Source organism: Plectropomus leopardus, chromosome 14 (assembly GCF_026936395.1).
Source record: "Plectropomus leopardus strain MGB_pleo_1.0 chromosome 14, ASM2693639v1, whole genome shotgun sequence".
NCBI lineage: Eukaryota > Metazoa > Chordata > Actinopteri > Perciformes > Serranidae > Plectropomus > Plectropomus leopardus.
Genome location: NC_142189.1, coordinates 27615448 through 27638525, shown reverse-complemented (window position 1 = coordinate 27638525; position 23078 = coordinate 27615448). Strand labels below are relative to the sequence as shown.

General features: G+C 42.4%; 1 long non-coding RNA gene across 2 annotated transcripts in view; it reads left to right on the top strand.

Annotated features, from left to right (window-relative positions):
• LOC148187508 (uncharacterized) overlaps positions 1-23078 on the top strand; it is a 70306-nt gene that overhangs the window by 5427 nt on the left and 41801 nt on the right. The window contains exon 1 of one of the 2 annotated variants that reach the window (XR_015778729.1): positions 13929-14165. The exons of the other annotated variant lie outside the window; for it this stretch is intronic. This is a non-coding gene — a long non-coding RNA (uncharacterized LOC148187508). Of the gene's footprint in view, positions 1-13928; positions 14166-23078 lie in introns of those variants that run through there. 2 annotated transcript variants of the gene reach the window in all.

Below are 23078 nucleotides of genomic sequence, written 5' to 3'. Positions count from 1 at the left end.
TTCAGGGAGGTTGGTCGGCGGGCCGGCTGGCAGCCCGTGCCCTGGGCTGAGGCAGCAAGCGGCAGCAGGCACTCTGAGGCTCTGCCAGAGTGGACGGAGATATTCAGCTCAGCCCACAAAGGCCACTTCAGCCTCCCACAGCATAACAGCAGAGCCACAGTGATAGGGAGTGTGCGCGCCCTGAGGATGGTGTGCACGTGTGTTTGTGTGTCCGTCCATGTAGGTCGGGTAGAGTCTGGGGCATGCTGAGGAAGATATTTTTAGGATGTAGTTTCCCTAGATGTAAGAGACCTCCCATATGGAAATGAAGAGGTTAAACCAAAAAATGTTTATTCATAAGAAGGCCATACATCAGCAGTCTACTATCTATGTTCTCTGCTTAACAGTACAGCCCGTTGGTTTACCATATAGGAGGGCTCTGTCCCTCCTCTCTGTGTGCTGGTGTAAACAGTAACAGTAAATGTTAACCGTTTCCTCTCCGCCGGCCTCCCAGAGGTCGATTAGGCTGCAAAACAAAGACTTTCCCCCTTGTGTTTATCTCTTCCAATGAGGGCAGTCATTTCATCGCAGCACTTACAGCTTATAAACTCCTTGACAAATCACATTAGTATTTAGCTTCTCTCAGCAGTTTACTGCCTTGCTGCCAAAGTATCGTTTATCACCCTGTAATTCACTTTACTAGGTAAATTCACTTTGGCAGGTCTGTTGGGTCTGTCTGCTGTGGAGGATGTCGGAGAAGAGGGTATGATGTTTGAATTTTAAACACCTTTAGCAATTCCATCCATTAGCTGTACACGTTTGTCCCTCAGAGGATCGCGGGGAGCTGGAGCCGATTCAGGCTTACACTGGGGAAGAGGTGGGGTTGCCAGTCAATCACACGGTTAACACAAGCTGCACTTACACTGCCTGTTCAAGACGGAAATATCAAACCATTATACTGCCTCATTGTTCTGTGTATAACCTCCAATTCACAGTAAGGGGGACAAAGTGGTCTCGCCACTGACACGGGAACGGACGTAGTAACAGCGTCATAACGATGTCTGTTTGAAACATAAAGCTGTAAGGACGTGAACATGGGTGGGGAGGTGTGACATTTTGATTATGAATTATGTTGGCGAGATTTAAAAATTAGCTGTTAGCAAATAGCTGCTATCAAAGAAGCAGAACAGAGTTCTGGGAGCTCCTTACCCTCCAAGCAGAGGACGAGATCAGCTGCCATATAACAGACACGGGTAAATGATTGTAATTCACATGCCTTTGTTTTTGTTTAGAAAGTGCTGTGATGCATATATTACAGAGGCTGACGCTGTTGCCCATAATGCCTCTTTTGATCGCAGGATGTCACGATGCAGTGTAGGAGGAGCGGAAAGATGCAGATTACAGAGAGACACACAACACCTTTTCTCATACTATGGGCAATTTAGAGTAGCCAGTCAATCTAATCATGTTTTGGGGTTTTGGGAGCACATCAACAGCAAAATCCATAACTACATACCAGGACCTTGCACATGCTGTTTTAGTATGCAGGTAAATGGAAACTTTGTCTTTATGGAGAGTTAAGTTATTGCACACTATTTTACTTTGTTTTTTGTGTTTTAAGTTATGTTATTAATTATCTAACTAATAGCAGTACAGTTACCATCTTGAGTTTCAAAACAATCCTCTTTTAATGTCTTGTATATCTATACATGTTAGGTGATTCATTATTCTTTCAAAACATTTCTTATCCTTTTACTTAAAAAGACAAACATTCAGCTTTAAGTTTAAGGAGCACATTAATTGTTTAAAAAAAATTTTTTTTTTTAGGATGCCCCCCCCATGGCCCCCATTTGGGAGCGCCACTGGGAGAAAACCTTATGCAGGCTCAGGGAGAATACTCAGACTCACAGAGAGGTTATTTTACCACAATACACATTTAAATCTTTTGCAATCCTTAGTAAAATCAAATTTAAATATAATAAGTCAGTCACACTGTGTTTTCAGGGTTTCTTGGAATCCCAGAAAACTACAATCATACGGTAAAAGTGAACAATGCTGCAGCTGTCGACTCATCCGGACACTTAAACTGTATGGATTCATCCTCTCTTCCTGTCTTGTTCCCATGATACGACCAGTATGCTTCTCTTTCGGACCTGATTCCACTTAAGGCTTATAAAAGTTTCTCTAACACACAATAATATTTGCTGTCAGGCTTTTATTGAATTATGCCAGTGTAGGGAAAAAACAGCAAAGGATGTGTAGGCTTCAGAAGAATCAATCTTTGTTTACGAGATTGACTCCTAGCAGCGTAGCACTCAGTGTTTCAAACATTTTACTGCCGCTCATATAAAACAGTTATTCTTCTGAGACGCTGTGTCACCGTAGCCAGTGCCATTCCTGTTGGCACCTTTTTAACTGTTTGATTTTCTTCTTCTTCCTTTTTCAAGAATTTATCTGCCATGTTTTTCATTATTGTAACACAGATTTTCAGAAAAACATTTTGCTCCACTGAGACCTATAAATCCTGTGGAATCTGAATAAATGTTACACAAACCATAATGTCAGGGGCATCACTGTCACACACACACACACACGTGAAATTTCTTTGCATGTTTCATAAAAATGTCAAACATTTCAGCACAATGTCATCGTTGACTTGTTGCAAAGTATCATTTATAGGATTTGGGAGTTTTCTAAGATTACTTTGATTAAAGTAGAAGGTAGATTTGAAGACATAAATGTTTTTTTGTTTATTTTTTTCACTCGCTAACTGTACCAAAAATTAACTTCCAGGGCATTTGCATGGGCAGCACAAAAGTAGGAAGTGAAAACAAGACAACAGCAATATGAAACAGAATGTGCTGAATGCAGCCTGTGACTTCTTGCTGAGGCTTTATAAGATAATGAGGCTCTGTCTCTCTGACTTTCTCTGGAACTAAGAACGTTTTATTTTAAAAATGGAGAAGTAAGATCCTGAATACATCAGATGTGATTATTTCTGCATTGTTTTATTATTACTGTGCTTTTTGTGAAATGTGCTTGTAGACTGAAAAGTTAGTAGCAGTTTGATCATGAGTATAGATCACTCATGTCATCAGCATAATACAATTCCATCAAAGTTATGTTCATGATTATATTAATTCCTTTATGTTATTAGTCAAATTGCTTTATCTATACTGTTTCACATTTGACTCCACAAAGTTAAAAGAACAATAAAAACAGGTCTAACATTTTGTTATAATGTTGTACAAACCATTTTTATTATTCAAATTAATATATAATAATTTAGGTCAAGAATTATGGAAAAAAAAGTTGCATTTAACTGTTATTTATTCAATTTTTATTATATTGAAATGTGTCAGATGGACTTAACTGCATTCATTTGGAAAATGACTTTAATTCACTAATTAAACTTATGATCTAGACATCAGATTACTTAAAAACAAAACATATAGTAAAATGACCAAGATCTAAAAAGTGTATCATTAAAATGTTGCTTAAAAGTTGATAAAAAAAAAAGATATTTTATGACAGCTTCGGGCAGACAGATACAACCCTGACAAAGGGGATATGATGTCAATGGCAGGCAACAGTGTCAAAATAACATGGACTGTATCCTGGATTAAAGTTACAGATTTCTCTGGATTTGAACATAGTTGGAAATATTTGGGAATGTCTAAGTACACAACTCAATGAAATATATAGCAGTTGTTTTTAGACATTTTACTGCAGAATAGTTAAGTATGATATCTTTTATTGTTTGTGTTCATGTTTTACATTAGAATTTACTACACTGACAATCACTTTATCCTTGGATTACTGTTTAAAGGCCATGAATCCTTCTCCTCTTTTGGTGCTGATAAACCTGTTGGTGTATTTGTGGCTTGAGAGAACAAAGGAAGAAGTGGCAGGGAGCAGCCTCCTCCCTCCTGAGCTGGCACACTGCACTTCCTGCTCCTGCATCTTGTTTGAGTTGAGTGGAGCTCATGCAGGGCAGGGCAGGTGTTTGACTGATCTCCGCAGCGTATTTCCCCGGGCCGTTCATCATTGTCACGGCCCAAATCAAACTCTCCCCCCTCGGCCTCTCAGCCTCCAGAGGCCAGCTCTCTTAAAGATTAACAGATCTGCCGCGGCTCTCAGATGCACTCAAACATGACTGTCCGTGCACCACCCCGCTGCTCCCTCTCTCTCTCTGTCCGTCTTTCACTTGGTTGAATCTGTGCAGCTCATCACCTGTGTTGCTCTTCAGTTGCCTCATGCTGATCCCCATCCTCTCACCCTCAGCTTACTGGTCCCGTCCCCGTCTGTCAGCGCAGATAAATCGCCCCAATCTCTCCCCTTTGCCCCCCTCCACGATACATTTGCAATTAATTTATTTTGCCTTGGTTTCCTTTCCGCGTGCCTCTCCTTCCCCTTGATCCATAGCGCAGCAGTCTGGAAATGATTTTGACGCTTTAGTTGTAGCGTGCAGCTGCCTATTGGGGACATTTTGCACTCCCTGACTTTTTATTACAAGGAAAATACCATAATAGGTTGTGAGGGAAAGATCGTTTAATAGAGAATTGCTGAAGGATTTTTTTCTTTCTTTTTTTTTACAACTGTAAAGCTTTTAAGTTGTTGCAGTTGTAAACACGGCAGCTGTTGTGAGAGGAAGTGTTGCTGTGCTCATTCGTTTTCATAGATGATACAATCAGGGAGTGGGCGAATGTAAAAACAGCCCCTATGATGCAGTTAATGTCTATCTTTGCTTCCTTTTTGATCTGGAAGTGGTCAGTGAAGGTAGCTGTGAAGCTGTGAAGGCGTGAGCTCTGAGGTTTGATGTGTTAGCAGCCCTCCGCCCTGACAGCTCTCCCCACCCTGCTAATCTCCCCAGTGACCCTCACGACGAATGCCAACACTCAACTTACCAGGCAAATCACTTCTGGCACTTCTGAAGAAAAAAACAAATATTAGTGGCAACCACAGGTCAGAGATGATATAGCACAAAACTATCTCTATCATCTTTTTTAATTGAGTAATTAAGTACTTGAGGGCTGATTTTTACCTGTAACCTGTACTGAAAAGAAGAAAATAAGATGGCACAATCGTGCATGAGGCTCAGCAATTGAAACCTGACCAAACTGGCTTGATTTTTTTTTTAAACCATGGGAAGAAGGCAATGAGCAATGAGCAAGAGGAAAAAAAAATTAGCACGACGTGAGTAAAAGTAGAAGAAAGTAATGTGAAAATTAGTAAACACAACAACAAAAACCAAACAAAAAATCAAAAACAAAGTTAAAACAAAGGTGCATAAAAAATCATGATCATTTTGGAAGACAATTTTTAAGTGTGTAATTATGATAAAAATTTCTTTACCTATATTACAATTTTCTTTAAAAACACAGCTTTTTCATCATTTTTTTGTTAAACTGCTAAAACTGTTAATTACCAGTTTCTGCAGTCAGTAAACATTGTATTCTTTAAACCATGACCACATTTTTCCCCAATCTATGCCTATTTTGTAAGGACCTTTCACTAATTTTACACATGAAATTTAGTTTACTTATCTTAAGGAGTACTGCTAATATAAACCTGTGAAAACAAATATATACAGAATTTACTAAAAGTCAAGAAATGCCAATTTGGTTTTTACTCTCTTGATCTGTCTCTTTCAATTCCCCCAAATTTATGAGATGCAAAACTAAAAAGCTGGACTACCCCTTAAACCCCAACCCTTGTATCTTAGGCAAGCAGTAAGAGTCATTTGTATTTGCTTTTTAGTGTCAAATCAGAAAACACTCATTTTACAGGGCAGTTATAATCAGCGTATTTTGTAATTTAGTGTGGAGGATCTAAATTCCTGCAGCCAAGCCGGCCTCACCTCAAATACACCTGGGCAAATTGCCTGTCAGTGCTCAGCCTCTGCACAGTGACCCTGTGGGCTGCGTTTGCCCTGCAGATGTTTAATCTGCACTCAGCAGCGGCACCTTCGCTGTTTGCTGGTAATCTGTCAAACCAAGTGAAAGCCATAATTAACCTGCAGAGAGACTCCAGACACACTGACATCACGTTTTATGCTCCTTCGCTCTGGCGTACAACCCACTGTTCCTGACTGAATACAGTGTGATGTATTTTTATTAAAACATATGACAGAGCTGGAATAAAAAAATAAAGCTATATGTCTGCACAGTGACAGACTCTGTGGTGATGAAATACTGCGGTGAGAAAACTCCCTGCAGATAGTGAGAACTCTTCCTGTTTTACAGCCAATTATGTGGCCACTGGTCAAACAGTTGTTTATATCGCCACCACTTTGGTCAATTTGTTACCCTCCCTCCATATTTCAAGTGCGCGCGCACGTGTGTGTGTGTGTGTGTGTGTGTGTGTGTGTGTGTGTGTGTGTGTGTGTATTGTGAGAGTATTGTGAGAGTGTGAGTGCGCCATCCCACAGTCCCACAGCCTAGTGGTCGTCTGGCGGTTTTAGGGGGGGAATCTCCACCCCACGTACAAAGTTGGCTAATTGCCCCCCACACCACACACCCATACACACACACACACCCACGCACACACACACACACACACACACACACACACACACACACACACACACACACACACACACACACACACACACACACACACACACACACACACAGACTCACTCCACTGTTCTGTGTTGTTCTGCTGCAAGGAGGGAGGAGGGGAGGATTAATCCTAATTGCGGTGTGTGGGAGCCTGGAGAGAGGCCAGGATTACTGGGGGCTTCTCCTTGATCCGCAGAGATGCTGATGGTAATGCTCCCTGCCCATCCCCTGGCAGCTGCCTGCGCTGTATACGCATATGCATCGGACGCACGCCACTCCCTCACACACATGCGGCGGAGTACAGTTTCACGAACACAGCAGCCCTTAAGTATAGGTTCTGTGTCCTGAATCACCGGGGGTTGGTGATTCACTTCTCCCAGTTGCAACCTTAGCCTCTCTCTGAGTGTGTGTGAGGCCATGGCCTTGCGTCAGGGCTGCTGCGCTGCTGTTTATGTCTGCTGTCGTGTACGCAGGCTGCACCCCCAGCTGACGCACTACACCTCTGTGGGGTTAACCCAGTCTATGATGGGAGACGCTTTTAGCCTTCAGTTCACTGGCTGCTCACTCACTGTGACTTTGTAGACTAGTTTATTACCATTAACTTTGACAACAGCCAAAGTGTGGACTTCACTTAAAATGGTATGGTCATGGAGGGTAGGAGGGCAGAAATACCTGGTTCACTAGACCAGATATTAAATTAATAGTTAGACTTTTCGGGAAAGAGATGGACATGTAAGAGGTAGTTTCTTGGTCTTCTCCTCTGTCTGCTCAAAAGTGGAGGTTTCAACACTGGAGTTTTGGGGGTCCTGTGACAGAAAATTTTGAACATCAAACACTTAATTTCCTGCATATTTTTATGCACCAATTTGTGCCTTTTCTGCATCAAGTTATGGTGAAAATGTCTTTAATTTCGTCAAAAAAAGCCCTCTGGTTTCTTTATCTTGTTGTTTTTGATCAGTGTTAAGAGGTTGTATGTACTGATTGATAGTTTCATTAGGAACCCCTCTTGTCAAGCTCCTTGAGGGCTTTCTTTGTTTTCCCTGCATGCCTCCTTTTCTTAAAATGTACAATGTTGTTTTTTCCAATATGTGCAAAATAAATCAAATCAAATCAATTCTTTCTAACTTTTAAGGGGTCGAATGCATATGTTCTAAATATTGAGGTGGAAGTCTCCCCTGCATCCTCCCTGAAATCTACAATTAAGGGTCTGCTAAATCTGTGATGTACAGATGTGAGAGTGACATTGACCTTATTTTAAAAAAGATTTTTGAGGGCTTTATGAGATGCAAAACTTTATGAGATGCAAAACTCTACAGTATCAGAGAGGGGATGACATGCAGCAAAGGGCCGCATGTTGGAATCAAGCCTTTTGTCGCTGCGGCACGGACATAGGCCTTTGCACAACGGCACCAGCTCAACTTACTGGGCACCCTGTGGCATCGACCTTCTCATCTAATTCTTCACAAAGTCAATCAGAGTCAAAATACTGAACTGTTTCTTTAATGAGTTTGAATTTGGCTCACATCCTCATTTCACCTGCACTTTGACCTTTCATTTCTGCAATTATTCTGAACTACTTGTGAACTTATGAAATCCTAAACTACACGGACCTCCTAGATTACAGATAATGTCACTCTTACTGTGATCTTTAAAGCAGTTTTTGTAGCCATCTTTAAAGTATGAAAACCCCATTGTGAGTTTTCTCCTTTCCAGCCCTACGCCGAACTCTCTCTGCCCCGTCAGGCCTCTCCACCATTACACTGTTCGTTGTGTGAGAAGCCGCAGGCCCTGCCCTCCTCCCTTAACAAAATCAAGTCAAAAAGCAATTAATATCTTAATACCTCCATCAGCGCCGACCACCAAGCCGCCAAAAGGCCCGACTCTTTGTTTTTTCCGCCTCAGTGTCGGCCGCCTCGCCGCCCTTGCCTGGCCCGTGGTTTCCTCGGTTTCATTTCCCAGTGCCCCGATGGTCAGCTGTGGTTTTCCAAGGGGCACAGGGTAGGACGTTGTGGGCAGGAAGGTCCCCCACTCTCCCCGAGCATTAAGTACTACTCTCCAGCCCTGAGAGCTCAGTGGCCACAGCCCTCGCCCCGTCTAATGCAGCGGCCTTACGGATCCGACCTGAACAGAGACACTCATCCACTCTGCAGGCTTTCCATCCATTAAGGACACACCAGGATAATGGTCGACACCTCTGAGGAGGGTTTGATCTCTGGGGATGTTTGCTTTGCTGGACTGGGTGTTTTCTCATTCATTTGAATGTTAAGGACAACTCTGTGATTTGTCTCGAGCAAGAATTACTTTTTTTTTTCCTGTACAGATCAAGGCATGTCAAAAAAATGATTAATGATGTTGTTTCTCCTGTTCTTAAGGCGCATAAGTTGAAAATGCTGACACAGCCATTTGTTTTGTCTTTTCACGGCTTATACGAGCCTATGTTGCACAAGCATTAGCCAGGTAACATTAACCACACAAATTCTTCTCCTATCACTAAACTGGATTAAAGTGTTTCCCCCATCTCTCATCCACACACTCTGCGAACACAATACCTGGTCCCAGTTAGGTGTTTCTTTTATAGCTTAGCTCTTCAAAGCGAAGAAAAAGATTGGTTTTGACTTCTGAGCCATGGCTCCACAATATTTGGTTTCTCTACATTTTCATTCATTTCTCTTGGCAGGCGCGACCAGCAACTGGTGGAAGGTCTTGGCAGAACATGCGATAAAAGCTCATGATTAAAGGGACTAAAATAAGTACTGTATATAACTCATGTATCCATTAACCACTGAGAGAGAAACCGAAAGAGCAAAAAGATTTGTTTTTCTTTTCTACCCTCGCCTGGTCAGTTAGTGTATGTTATAAATGTATAATATAGTCATCCTCATCTGTCTGTTCTATTTCTCTCTGCTATATGGCACCTTCTCACTGTGGAGGCTATATGCATCCTCTCTGGCTCGTAAATTTTTGTGACTATATGATCAGTACGGTTCACTTGCTTCTTTCTCACACATGCAATCCACACGCCGACTGTCCAGGGTCATCCGATCCCAGCCAGCAGGCCCACACACCTTGGCTGGCTGGGTGGTGGTGCCTTTGAGTATACTGTAGTGGTTTGGCCCCGGGCCCCTGCCTGGCTCGCCTGCCAACGTCTGTGCTTTAGCCCCTCTGGACAGTCGGCCTGCAGTGCTGTCAGGGACCTGGCGATACAGCTTTCCTTTACCATCAAACGGCAGCTAAATAGCAGCTGTACAAACACATATACATTAAACCAGGCCTGTATTAATGACTTTATGTTGGAGCCTCTCTGCAGCGGCGGTTCTGATATTCTAAGAAGTTGTAGTAGTCGTTGTAGTGGCGGTGGTCTTACGCATAGAATCGCTGATGTCGGCTGAGTCTTTCAAGGGCGCGGTGGTGGGGAGTGATGGCGCAGCACCAGCTGGACCAGGCCGGGAGTGGATTTTGAAGTGTGCAGCATAAGAGTGATTACCCTGACTTGGACAATGTAGGTGGCTATAAACTATTGGGTTACAAGTGATTTGGCTATAGTGAGCACATTGTCTTTTTTTTTTTTTTATAATGACAGGTTTTATGATTATGGGTTTTAAATACTACATGTGCCTCAGGCTGCTGCCTTTTCCAGAACTTTGATTTATCTTTGACGGGATGAGACAATGAACCAATTGAACAGCTTGAGTAGCGATTGTTGATGGTTTAAGACAGAGAGAGGTTGTTACGATCCATCCTGCACAAGCTCTGAGTGGGGCCCATTGTAGAAAAGATTGATTTACTATTTATCCCTCTGACAGCGCAGATAGGGAAGAGTCATAATTCTGTGCACTGGGGAGATTAAATTCCTGTATCGCTGTCAGCTACATTAACTGACTTCCTGGATCTCAATTCAATTAGCGCAGCAGCATTCTCTAGCATTAATAAATCAATAGTGATGGCCTGCTGATAGGCGTGCTGCATGCAGTATATCGAGGATGTTTTCTGCACACGTACAGACACACACACAAACTCATCTGTTACAGTGTGTGTCGCTGCTCTGTTCATTACTGCTCATTAATGATTCCCAGCCCTGCTGTAGTCACAACTGCCAGCTAGCATGTTAGCTGATGTTTAACTACACTTCCACATGGCAGGATGGGACATGTGCTTTAAAGGGAGAGTTGGGATTTTTTTAAGTGGGGTTGCATGGTCTATTTATCTATAAACATTATATTACATACAGTAGATGTCAGTCAGCATGACCCCAGTTTGGAGAAACACACAGGAGTACTGGCATGTAAGTTTACCAATGTACTGATTCTCTGCAAGTGTATGCTTTTTTTTAGAATGTTTTCATTGCTTTACCTTTCTGTCAGACAGTGATTTCCAACTGGAAAATGAAGCCATTACCTCACTCTCTTCTATGCCAGACTCCATTTAGAAGAAAAGTAATTTTACTATCGCTGAACACAGGAGGTGCTGGTTTACCGCTGCCTTGAACTGTTATTTTGTTTGTGTTATTGTGTGACTTTGTTGTCAAATTTTTTTAGTTCAAACTCACCAAAATCACACAATAAAACAAATTAAGAAACTGATAGAAGCAGAAGTGGACCAGCAGCTGCCGTGTTCAGCCAGCTAAAATTACTGCTCTTTTCAATGGAGTCTGGTGACTTTGACGAGAGCAAAGATTGAGAACTAAAGCCAGTGAAGGCCTCCCCTCTCTGATGGAAAGATTAAGTGATGAAAATAGTCTTAATATGACACTTACAGTCATTCCCCAACTGTATTGATAGTACAGAGATGCTAAGATACTGAAGACTTGACACTTAAAGGAATATTTCAGCATATCAAACAATGTGGATAGTATGTATAGATGAACTGTGGAACCATAGTACACTTCCATCCAAACCCAGATCAACCAGTAAAAGTATGCAGTATTCATCGAATATAATTTAAGATAATATTACTGCACTGCCTATTTCTCTTCTAAAGTGTTTTCAGAAACACAGTTTGATGCTATCTTTATCTGTAATAGCGAGAGTTTGTGAACAGGAAACAGGTGCCATTCTGCTTCCTGCACTGTGAAAACGGAGGCTGAAAAAATGGAGATCAAACAGTTAAACTAATCTGAGTTTCCAGCAGCCATTGTTTCACACGCAACAGCCTGTGTGTGACGTCACCCACCAACGGGAGCATTTCTTGGTCTTCTGAGGCACACTGCATTCTCGTAGTAGAGGTTTTCTACCTATTTAGGAAAAGCGTCCTTTTTTTCTGTTTTTTCTGGTCACGTAGCACCAATTTCACCAATTTCAAGTATTTGCATCTTTCAACTGCAGAGACTGATTAGTTTTATGAGGACTCTCTTAATATTAGTGAATCACTACTTTAAATTGTCATTGCTTTCTTTAGGTGGTTTTAAATATGTTCTGTTGCGGCCCCCATCCACAGCAGTTCTTTGCTTAGCTTCCGTGTCAGACTTACGCCTTCTTCTCCAAACTGGAGGCATGCTTACTGACATCTACTAAATGTAATACACTGACTTTTGATAAACCTACCCCATAAACCCCCCTGGAAAAAATCTGAACTACCCGCTTAAACATAGATGAATTCATGCACACTAAAGACCCACAAACAACTCAGATCTATTGACATAATCTCTAGCTACATGGCCCAACTTTACAGAACCATTTACCCTCTTGATCAGCTTCCTGTCACTGCTGTTCAACCAAGTAATTAAAGACCGATTGTCCCTCAAGGCCCCTTAACTCTTTACATACTACTAACATGAGGACTCGAGCCAAGAGACGCTTGTGCCTGTGAGCTGAGGCAAAGACACGAGCTATTGTTTTCCAGCCGTTAAACCTCCACAGCTGTTTGGAAACCTCTATGACAGCCAGTGGAGAAGCGGAACCAAATCCTGGGTGCCACTGACAAGCAGAAGGAGGAGGAGGAAGAGAAGAGTTGACCTTTTTCTAGCATTAGCATACATGTCAGAAGGAGAAGTTGTACACACGCTTATGTTGCTGCACCTGAGACATTTATTGATTTGCCAGTTACTCGTTTAATAGATCTCTCACACGCTCATGCAAATACACTTAGCAGTGATCTAACTGTGTGGAGGAGAAAGTAGTTAAAATATGATTTCTTTCAGTCTTTTGAAGCTCATTTAAAAATGCATCTAGCTTTGCTGTAGTGAACACATTGTCAGCACAGTGGGCGTCTTTGTTACAAAGCATCTTTCAGTACCTGTGTACCCTCAAAGGTTGTGATTTGTTGACTCGGATCTTTATCATCGTCTTCATCTGTTTCTGTCGCTGTCCATTTCTCTAGTTAACTGTTCAGCTCACTGTTTTTCCAGTGGATACTCTCGTTTCTTAGATGTTGATTTCTTCCTGATTACACAAACTCTGCGTCACTCTGTGAATTGCCAAGGGCTAATTTGGCCAGTCGGCCTGATGAGACAGTTGATAAGGGCATTGATTGGCTCTCTTTCTGAAGGAGGGAAGGATTTCATTGGGACAAAGATACGGGGGCAACACGGCATTCATTTCAGCAATCAGCCCACCATCCTCCCTCCTTCCTTTCCTTTCCCCATTTGGCCAAACTCTTCCCAGAAGTCTTTCAATATGGATTACACTGCATGGTGCGCACTGTGGTAATTCAAGGTGAAATAAAACTCTTTTAATCCTATTGGCTGCAGCAGTTAGAGAGAAGTGTAGAAGGACAGACATCAAGCTAGAGGTGATTAGATGTATGTGGCCTTTCCTTTGATGCCCGTATCTGCCTGTTTCTACCTCTGGAAGCTGATTCGGTAGTAACGGTCTGGTGAGCGCGTCCTTAGTCAAGTCCCTGTCTCCTCCTCTTTCTGGATGCGAGCGCCGCTCAAAAAAAATCATAGGCCTTCATTATCTCCAGTCAGGCAATTTTGGGAACATAATACTGTCTCAGGATTGGAGAGCTTGCCCCCATCAGGGCTGGGGCCTGATCAAACCACTTGCACCGGGAAGGGGAGTTAAAGAGAAGCACGCCTGCCAGTCGGTTCATCTCCCTTCAAAGGCATATGGTGCAAATTTGATCAAAAGTTGTGGAGGGGGGGTTTGAGGGGGCATTCACATCGCTGATGTGAAAAATAAAGCCAGGCTGTAAAAAACCAAATCAAACCATGGTCGGCTCTCTGGGAGTGATTAGAGCGAAAGAAGAACCAGCTGCCGCATCGTCTACCGCATCTCAATCTCCTCCACGCACTGGCAGCCTGCTGGCTGGGCAGGGCAGAGAGAAAGGGGGGAAAAGACAAGTGCTCATCCCTTCAGCTTGAGCTCTGACAAACCACAGAAAGAGGAGACAGCGGGCAGGCATGAGACGTGAGGAGAAGAGAAAACAGAATTTGGAGGTGTAGAAAAAATAACAAAGGGGAGATTGAAAAAGGGGAGGGAAGGAGCTGAAGTGCATGGAGGTGCCAGAGGTCAGCGTTAGGAGAAAGTGGAATGATGCAGCAGTGAGGATATGGGGGCCTGCTTCACCCCCTCTGGGATGCCAAATGGAAGAGTCCCAGTGTGTCCTTAAATATTCATGTGTAGTGTGAGTTGCAGGCCTCTCCTAATGCTCACTAGTGGCCCTGGGAGACCAGGCCCTCTATGGGTGAGTATACACTTCATTTCAAATTACAGCCAATCGTTTAGACAAACACTTAAAGATTGTTGCTTTAAGGTTGTGTCATCTTGTGTTGATGAACTTTAGCAGCAATGAATTCTGGACCTTAGGTGTCAGAAGGGGGTGCAGTTCATTTGCTAAAAATGACGTGTAATTGTTGGCCATTAATGTGCTTATGGCAGTCCCTGCAGGATGTCATCATGTTGTGATTGCAACAATTAACGGAGATTTAGCTGATCCCTGTGAATTCTGCAATACCTTGCAATTTTATGCAATCACTGCAACTTAACCGCAAACCTGACTAATTAAAACGGTTAAAATCTACAAATTTTAATGTTGAGCTGCGTGCAGAATATTGTTCCGCTCAGCCTCCCTCTCTCTGTTTATCATGAGAGTACTGCTGCAGGACTGGAGCTCTGCTCCTCGGGCAGAGTCATACACACACAGTAACAGCGCCAACTGTTAGCATCATACAGTTAACATTACCCATTGGGTATTAAAAGGTTGGACAACAGAGTTGGGCCATTTCCATGTCGCTGTTAATGATTAGGTGTTCAACGTTAACTGCTGCTGCAGGACTTCTGCTCAAGTGCCAAAATCTGGCGAGTAATGTTAGGGATGAGATTACATTGCATTTTGTTAACTTGTGCTTACCAGGTACAGATACAGATACAACAGCAGGTCATCGGCTAATAAGCTGGAAATCTGTGAAAGCATCACAGTTATTTATGCAATTGTCACCTGTCCAAGCAACTTTCATTGCAAATGAAACTTATAAACATTGTGAACATTGTGATTTTTTTTTCTTTTCTATCTATTGTGGAATCAGGTATTTTACACAGCAATAATCCCCAGTCCTGGAGGGACTGATGTCAGTACTTATTTATAATTCAAGTTTGAAATAGATTTTCTTTTTCTAATTTGACCACATATTTCAGTCAGTGGAGAAGCATCTCCATTCTCCAAAGGTTAAGTGTGCTGTAAGTGTCACACTGGGCAACCTGCTGCTCAAAGTCCTTTGCCTTAATGACAGCAGTAATTGAGATGAGATGGAGAGAACTCATCACCCCGTGACTCCGACTGCATCCTCATCAGGGTCCTAAAAGCCGCTTTGTCCTCCACAGGGGAGGGGTGTGAGATGGAGCTAAGAGGGTGTAGGGACCAAAGGGACTGTATACTTTGTATTTTACGCCTAGAGGTAGTGAGTGTTTGTCATCACCATGAATCATTAAAAATACTCAACAGAGCCATACGACATCCATCTTGTCCCCATAATTCATGGTTGTCAGTTAGTTTCATCTATTAGCTACACATGATCATGCTCACACTAACACACATACACACACACACAACACAAATCCTCTTGTTCAGGAGCAGTAATCAATGCCATTACCAATAGAGTCACAGGAGTCAGCTCAGGGCACGGCCCCCTCTCTATCCTCCAAAGCCACGGTCAGGTCCAGAGGTGAAGGTCAAGTTGCCGGAGTGACTGTCCCAGCTGTAGCTCGACCACAGAGCAGAAGGCTCAACTCCACGGTCCGTCTGTTTGTGCAGTTTGCACTGACCTGGGCTTTTGTCGAGGCTTTGGACCCCCAGATTGTGAATGGCCCCTCCTCGTGGCCCTTGTGGTCATGGTCAGCAATGACCATGCTGTTGGAAAGAGAGGGGGGTCACAGCACAACAAAGACGTCTCCTGTTAGTCGCAGGGAGCAGGTTGGTCAGGGTTGGCAGGGTGAAGGCTGACAATATTGATTAGTTCAAAAGTAAAACATATCAGACTACTGTGATAAATCCCAAGCCCTTACTGTATGTAGGCAGTGATTGATCAGTATCAATTATTAGTTGAAGTATTAATCTAAAAAGCTCTTGAGATGGAGCTTGACAAATGTATGTTGTTAGCTTCCTTCATAATATTCAAGGATATAAATTTGTTTTGAAACGCAAACTAATAGTGATGAAAGCATTCCACAGATCTCTCCTAGCTGTTCTTTTGTGCGAGTGCTGTGATCCATGCTGTCTGTATTATTGTTGTGTCGCCATGGTGGTGTCTGTGTTTGTGCCTGTCTGTTTGTGCACAGACAAATTCCTGCAAACATAGTAATGATGACTCATAGTATAACTATCATACTTAGGTCTCCTGTGAAGACAAGTACAGTGTGTTGATGTAAAATATTGGTCAAATAAACATTATTTTAATTCATGAATGAGCTAATTAGCATAGCTAGCTCTATTTAAAAGGTGTTATTAGCAGGATGTGGCATTTTAGTAGCATCTAGTGTAAAGTGTGGGGAACTACAACACTGGCAAAATCATGTTTTTTTCCACAACCTTTATTTATATTTTAAAGCAAATTTTGTATTTAGAATTTTTGAGTTGTCGAATAAATGTGGCAATTAAACCAATACTGATTTTTATCCCTAATGTATTGCATTTTCAGGTTCATACTTGAATATAGAACTCAAAAAAACAAGTATTTTCCTCATTCTGTTTGTGCTGGAACAGCTGCATTCACCCTCTGTCTGAACGCTCAGTCTCAGCGCCTGTCTCTTTAAGTCCCCCTCTGAAAAAGCCCATTCTGCTCTGATTGGTCAGTGTTTCCAAGTCTTCAGTATCTTAGCATCTCTGTACTATCAATACAGTTGGGGAATGACTGTAATAGAGAATAGTTGCAGTTTTTAGTCCAAAAATCACCAACAAAAATTCTAAACACAATTGAAACTATATCTATAGAAATATACAACATCAGCAGCCAAGACCATGCATTTCCTTGACATTAGCATGTAGCTACATGTACGTTAGTGTTGTACTTGAAGCCAGGGGATGACTGTAACAGAGGAAAGCGGCATCAATAAAAACTTTTAAACACAGCCAGACAAACTTAACATTTTGTTTTATGGCTTGTGTGTGTCCCCTTTGTATCACTCTGTGTCCTCTCTCTAAATTTGGACATTTGGTGAATGCTGCACAGGTGGCACTCTTCATGAGATCTTTTTCTCCTCAGCAGCAGTTTATCTAGTTTATTGTCTGGCGTTCTACTGCTCCGTCTGTGCCCAAATTATGCTCTGTGCACAGTGAGTGTGGTGCTGTAGGCCTGTATATACTCTAACAGCCCTCCAAATGAATGATTCAGTTCCAACATATTAAAAACATCGATATGTGGCATCAAATGTTTTAATTGTGGTTGGCTGCCACAAATAAACAAATGTGTGGGGAAACCCTGAGGTTGACATTTTAATCCTGGCTTTAGGATGCAAGTTCATGTAGCAGTGTACACTGTGTAATGTAGACACGTGCAGTAGCGTATCTGGAGTAGATGACCATATAAAGAAATACAGCACACTATGACATCATAATGTAGCCAGAATAGAAAACTAGTGGGAAACGGTGTTCAAAATGGTAGAAAACCTGAGATTTTTTGCTCACAGGGATTACCTCTATGTGTTTACCTTTTTATTTAAAACTTTGCCCGTGTTTTATATGGACATCCTTCATTGTAATACACAAGGACACAAAATATGGAAATGTATAATAGGTATTCTTTGTAGCATCGATGTTCAGTCGTGTTTTAAGGAAATTAACAAAATCCATAACGCACGGTGGGCAGCTAAGGACAGCATAATAATCCACATTTGTGGAAATAGACAGCAAAATGTAACTGATTGCACCTTAATAATATCATAGTTGGAGTACTCAGGTGGCTTTTGGTTGCCCCCCATCTCATCCCCCCATCTGTACAAGTTCATTTCCTGTCATCACTCTGCTGTTAGCTTTTGAATAAAGAAACATGAGGCCTAAAAACTATATATACACATATATCATCATCTGTTGTGTTGGATGTCACATTTCAGTCAAATAAAACATTTCAGCTACATTGGCCTGCAGCTCCTAACTGCAGGGATCCAACACCTACGTTTAAATAACGGAATCAGCCGCACTCATAAAACTTCTGAATACTCTGACATATGGAGAAGTGAAAAAAGTTTGACAATTACCCCCCTCCTATGAGTCGTAGTCATTTTTCTTCCCCTTGTGCTGCTACGTATGGATGTATTCAATCAGAAGCCATTCCCGCTGAAACATGCTCTTACACAGCGAGTGAGTAAACCTTTATGTAACCGCCAGTCGAGTGGGGAGTTCATTTGATGGAGAGCCCTGCTTGATTTGTTTGTGGCTCCAAAGAGGCTTACGACACGCAAGCTGCCCCTGTTCTGCTCTGATAAATGGTTCTGGTGAGAGGGAGGAAGGAGAAAAAGTGTGTGTGAGACCTCGCCAAAGACTTTGGGGTTTTTCACAGCTTAACTATATTAAGAGACAATCCCCCGCAGACACACACACACACACACACACATGCTCAGCTATTAAATATGAGTACACACACACATATACGTCGAGTCATGTGTCTATGAACAGTCTCACCGGCACATTTCTCTCACACACACTCTGGGTGGTATTTATTGAAATAAAACAGTGTGTTGACTAGTTGGGAAGCTTTTCTGTTCAGACTCCAGAGGAAAGGGTGGCTCCCCAAAACTTCCACTCACTCTCCATCACCCTGCACAGTGTGTTGTGTGTTTGCTTAGTAACGTGACGCTGCTGTCTTTTTGTCTTCTCCAGGCAGGGCTGTAATTGAATGTTACCTGTCCCACCCAGCCAGTCCCGGGCAAAACACTGCCACAGCCGATTAGCTCACACTGTAGCTATGCTAATGGTCCGTGAACACACAGGGGCCTACGTGGAACGTCTGTTCATGACAATGTGTGTCAGCATGTGTGTGTGGGTCCTTTGCATCTGCCTCTTTGTCTCTGCGACTATTATGTGTAACGAGTGAGTATTACTATAGCGACCGGCTGCTGACAGGCCACACAGAACGGAACACAGTGGTCACGCAGTTGTCCCACTGACTCCGCCACAACACACACGCAGTCCGCATGTCAAGACTGGGCAGAGAGTGTGCCACTGGAACACACAGATTTGCTCCGGCTGATGGCAAACCACAGCAGTGGAGCCTGTGGCGGCCTGCATTTCCTTTAATATCCTGGCTAATGTACAGAGAGAAGCCAGGGCCTCCAGAAAGCCACTGGATCGCAGCCAGACTTCCTAACCTACCACCACACCAGTCTTATGTAATGTTTTGATCATTACAGTAGTTGGTGTTTAGTGTGGGAGATGTAAATGGGACTTAAGCTGGACATGGCAGTGTCTCAGCTTATATGAAAGGACTCCAGTTGTCTGCACCCTTTTTTCTTCACTAATAGGTTGCATTTCTTTTGGCATTCATCGTCTCATTTTAGTTCATTTGTACTGTGAGTTTGACTCATACAGAGCCTTTACTTTGACAATCAAAACATGTTAAGCATAATGATCATCTGGCCTGAATAAAAAGGCCCAGACACACCAAACAGACATCAAAGAGCTAGTGGTGACAAAGGCTGACTGTTGCATCGCCTCATGTCGCCTGAGTTGCAGCCAAAAAGTTGCATTTGAACACACACCGCTAAAACTGCATCCAACAGCACAGCAGCAGACGGCAGTAGTCTGTCTTTCTCATTCTAAAAGGTAAACTGAAAGACCAACAGGACGGATTCAAGATGCTTGTTAGGCAGTTATCACATTAACAACAAACTTGATGTTGAAAGAACAAATCATATTTACTGTGCACTAGAAAACAATAGCACAAAATATAATGTACTGTTTCTGCTAAAGTGCTCAATAGCCTAAAACATGATCTGACCTTATAAAACAAGTTAGTTTTGATCTCCTGGACTCCTTGCTTGAGCTTTTGGTTTGCTTTTCCTGCTGAAAAACAGCAGCTAAAAACCACCTTATGCTGGTAGCTGGTTTTAGTTGGTTTTAGCTGGTCGGAGATGATCTTAGATGGTCCTGATCCAGTTCTTGCTGGTCTTTGATTAGACCAGCAGCTGGATATACTGGTGTGACCAGCCAAACAAACATTTGTGTTTATGCATATCCCATGATACAACACTTAACTGATTTATGCTCTTTGCTTTTCATACTTTCCATCAAGAACAGTAATTTGGTTTCACCTTTCCAGGAACTCCATTGGATAAACCCGCTAGAACCATCACAAGCTGGTATGACCAGCTAAACCATCAAAAATTAGCTGGTCTTAAGCTGGTCAAACTGTTTTTTAAACAGGGTTCTGTTTCTCTTCTTGTGCACTGCCAAGCAGAAAAATCATTCGCAGAAAAGCAGACACGAACTGAGTAGTGTCAATGGTACAGGGCACACCACGAAAATCTGGGTGTCTATGGTCACTTATTGACCTCCCAGTACTTACTGACAGACCTAGGATAACATCAGACTACTTCTGTTGGTAAGTACTGGGCTAACTAAGCACTTCTACACAGTAACCTCCTGGAGTCTCCGTCAGTTGCCAGGCAACAGTGTATAGCCTAGAAATAGTACATAAACGAAAACTGTCTGGACTGCATTTCACTTTTTGTACAAATTAAACAAACAAGAGATGACATCTTGAATAGGGAGCTTCAAGGGATACTTTCCAATTTTCATAGTGTGGGAGGTATGTGTCAATGAACTGTGGTAAATTTGCTCCAATCTAACCAGTGCTGAGATCTCCCTGTTTCAGCCCTCGTGAACCTACACTGGATGACCCGTTTTACGTCATGCAGATGAGTTTCACCGCTTTTGGCTGTTGCTCGGACCACAGGCTGTACTTCTGCATTTTTTTATTGTATTGTCCATCACTCATGCTGCCACAGCAGACACAAAGAGTATAGAAGTGGATCAAGAGACAGACCCATCCTCTCTCTCTCTCTCTCTCTCTCTCTCTCTCTCTCTCTCTCTCAAACTTGGACCAAAATCTGATCAAACAGTAATCTTGATCTAATCAAGATTCTGTGACGTCATTGCCCATTTCTCACCTCATAAGTTTTCACTTTTAGTGCAATTTTAAACTGTTATATGAGTGTTTGTTTCTAGCCATCTACCATTGTGTCAAACAGACGAGTTTGCATTATGTCACCTACTGGGAGTATATAATGGTCCAGTGCAGCACAGTGCTTTGTGGTAGCTTTCTAACTCTTGAGCAAAAGCAAATGCCACACCCCAATTTCTCTATTCTTGTCATGTAACACCATTTTCAAAACCATAGACAGCTTAGTTTTATATATATAAAAAAAAAAAAAAAGAAAAGACCACGAGTTGCTTGTGGGCAAAGTTGTGACTGTTGGACAGAGTCAGGCTAACAGTTCTCCCCTGTTTCCAGTCTATGCTAGTCAAGCTAACTGCCTGCTGGCTCTGTAATGATTACCAAACAGATAAGAGAGTGCTATCATTCCTCTCATCTAAGACATGGCTAGAAAGCTTATAAGCGTTTCTTTCTAAATGTCAAATTTTTGCTTCAAGGCTATAAACAACCCATTACTCATTCTAGTTTTAATGTAACACAAGGGCTGACTCTCACTACATTTAGAGAGTGGATCTGTTGTCGTGAATATGTTGAATGCATAATTATAGAATATAATAAGACCTATACAGTCTTATATTAAGCACACTTAATAATAATAATAATAATTTATTTGTATAGCACCTCTAACACAAGAAATGCAGCCCAACATGCTTTACAACAGGGAAAATACATGCAAGTGCTTCACATGACATAACATAGATGACATAATAAAACCTGCACGTAAAAATAAGATGAGATCAGATCAGAATACACAGAATGCATTTTCACATGGATAAAACCCACTTGGTAATACTAATAAAATTGAGATTAAAATAAGGATTGAAATTGAATGCACAGAGTGCTTAACATAAGAAGGAAAATAACACCCATTAAGATACAACTGATAAAAAATAAAGCTAAAAATAGAGTGTATAGGAGTGTATAATACTGTTAACTTTGATAAAAAGTATTTATTGCTATTTGAGTGTGGTGGTTCAGAGAGGGTTCAGAGACATGTAGTTAAAGCAGAAGTAAATATCATGAAAAATAAGTCCAACTTTCAGAGTGATAATATACAGAGATGATGGAGGGGTAGAGAATATTGAGAGCGATTTTGGAATGAAGTGGTTGTGGGGGTGTATCATAGCCTCGACTATGCAAATTAAGCATGGCTTCATGCACAGACCATCATTTCAGGATTCACAGCAGCTGGAGAAACCGCATCTCCTCCCATGGAGCAGAGCCAGGGCCACAGCCAGACCCGAATAAGCATCATCATTTTTATACCACAAAAGAAAAAGAAAGAAAAGGGAGAAAAGAGAGTGGGGGGTGGGGGAGAAAACGGTTTGGAGGGCAGCAGTAAAAGGGAGGCTGTCTTCATGGGGGTTTGGGGCCGAGGAGCTGAGGAAGGAAACCACAGGAGGATTACGAGCGAGGGGCTCTGTGTTTCAGTTAAACTTTTCTTTCTCTTGGAAACCGTTATATAGACTTGCTGACCCTCGCTCCCTCAGCCAGAGCTTCCTGCCTCTGTCTACCAAGCAGAACCCCTCACCCGCTTCGAGCCAAATCACACCTCTCAGCCGGACTGTGGCAGTTCATGAATTACTCTGCAGAGAGGTGTTCTTGCCCAGACTCACTCCCTTGCTTCCTCCTTACAGCTGGGGGCCACAATTCTCTCTATATTTTTAAGCTTAGAGCTGGCAACTTTTGGGTCGGCTGTCACCAAGTCGCTGAGTGTGTACACCTGAGGATTGCCCGTCTGACACCCTGGGATGTAGCAGCTGCTGCTGGCACTTTGATGAATAGCAAATGAAATGAGAGCAGGAACAGGAGAAAAAGGCTCGCTCACTGGTGTCTTAAACCTGCCGAACACTGTTATTTCTCCCGTTATGAAACTTCCTGTTGACCTTGGTCATGTGACAGGGGCGGTTGAGGCCGGTCATGATTGGGTGTTCCGGCCCCGTCTGGTCAGG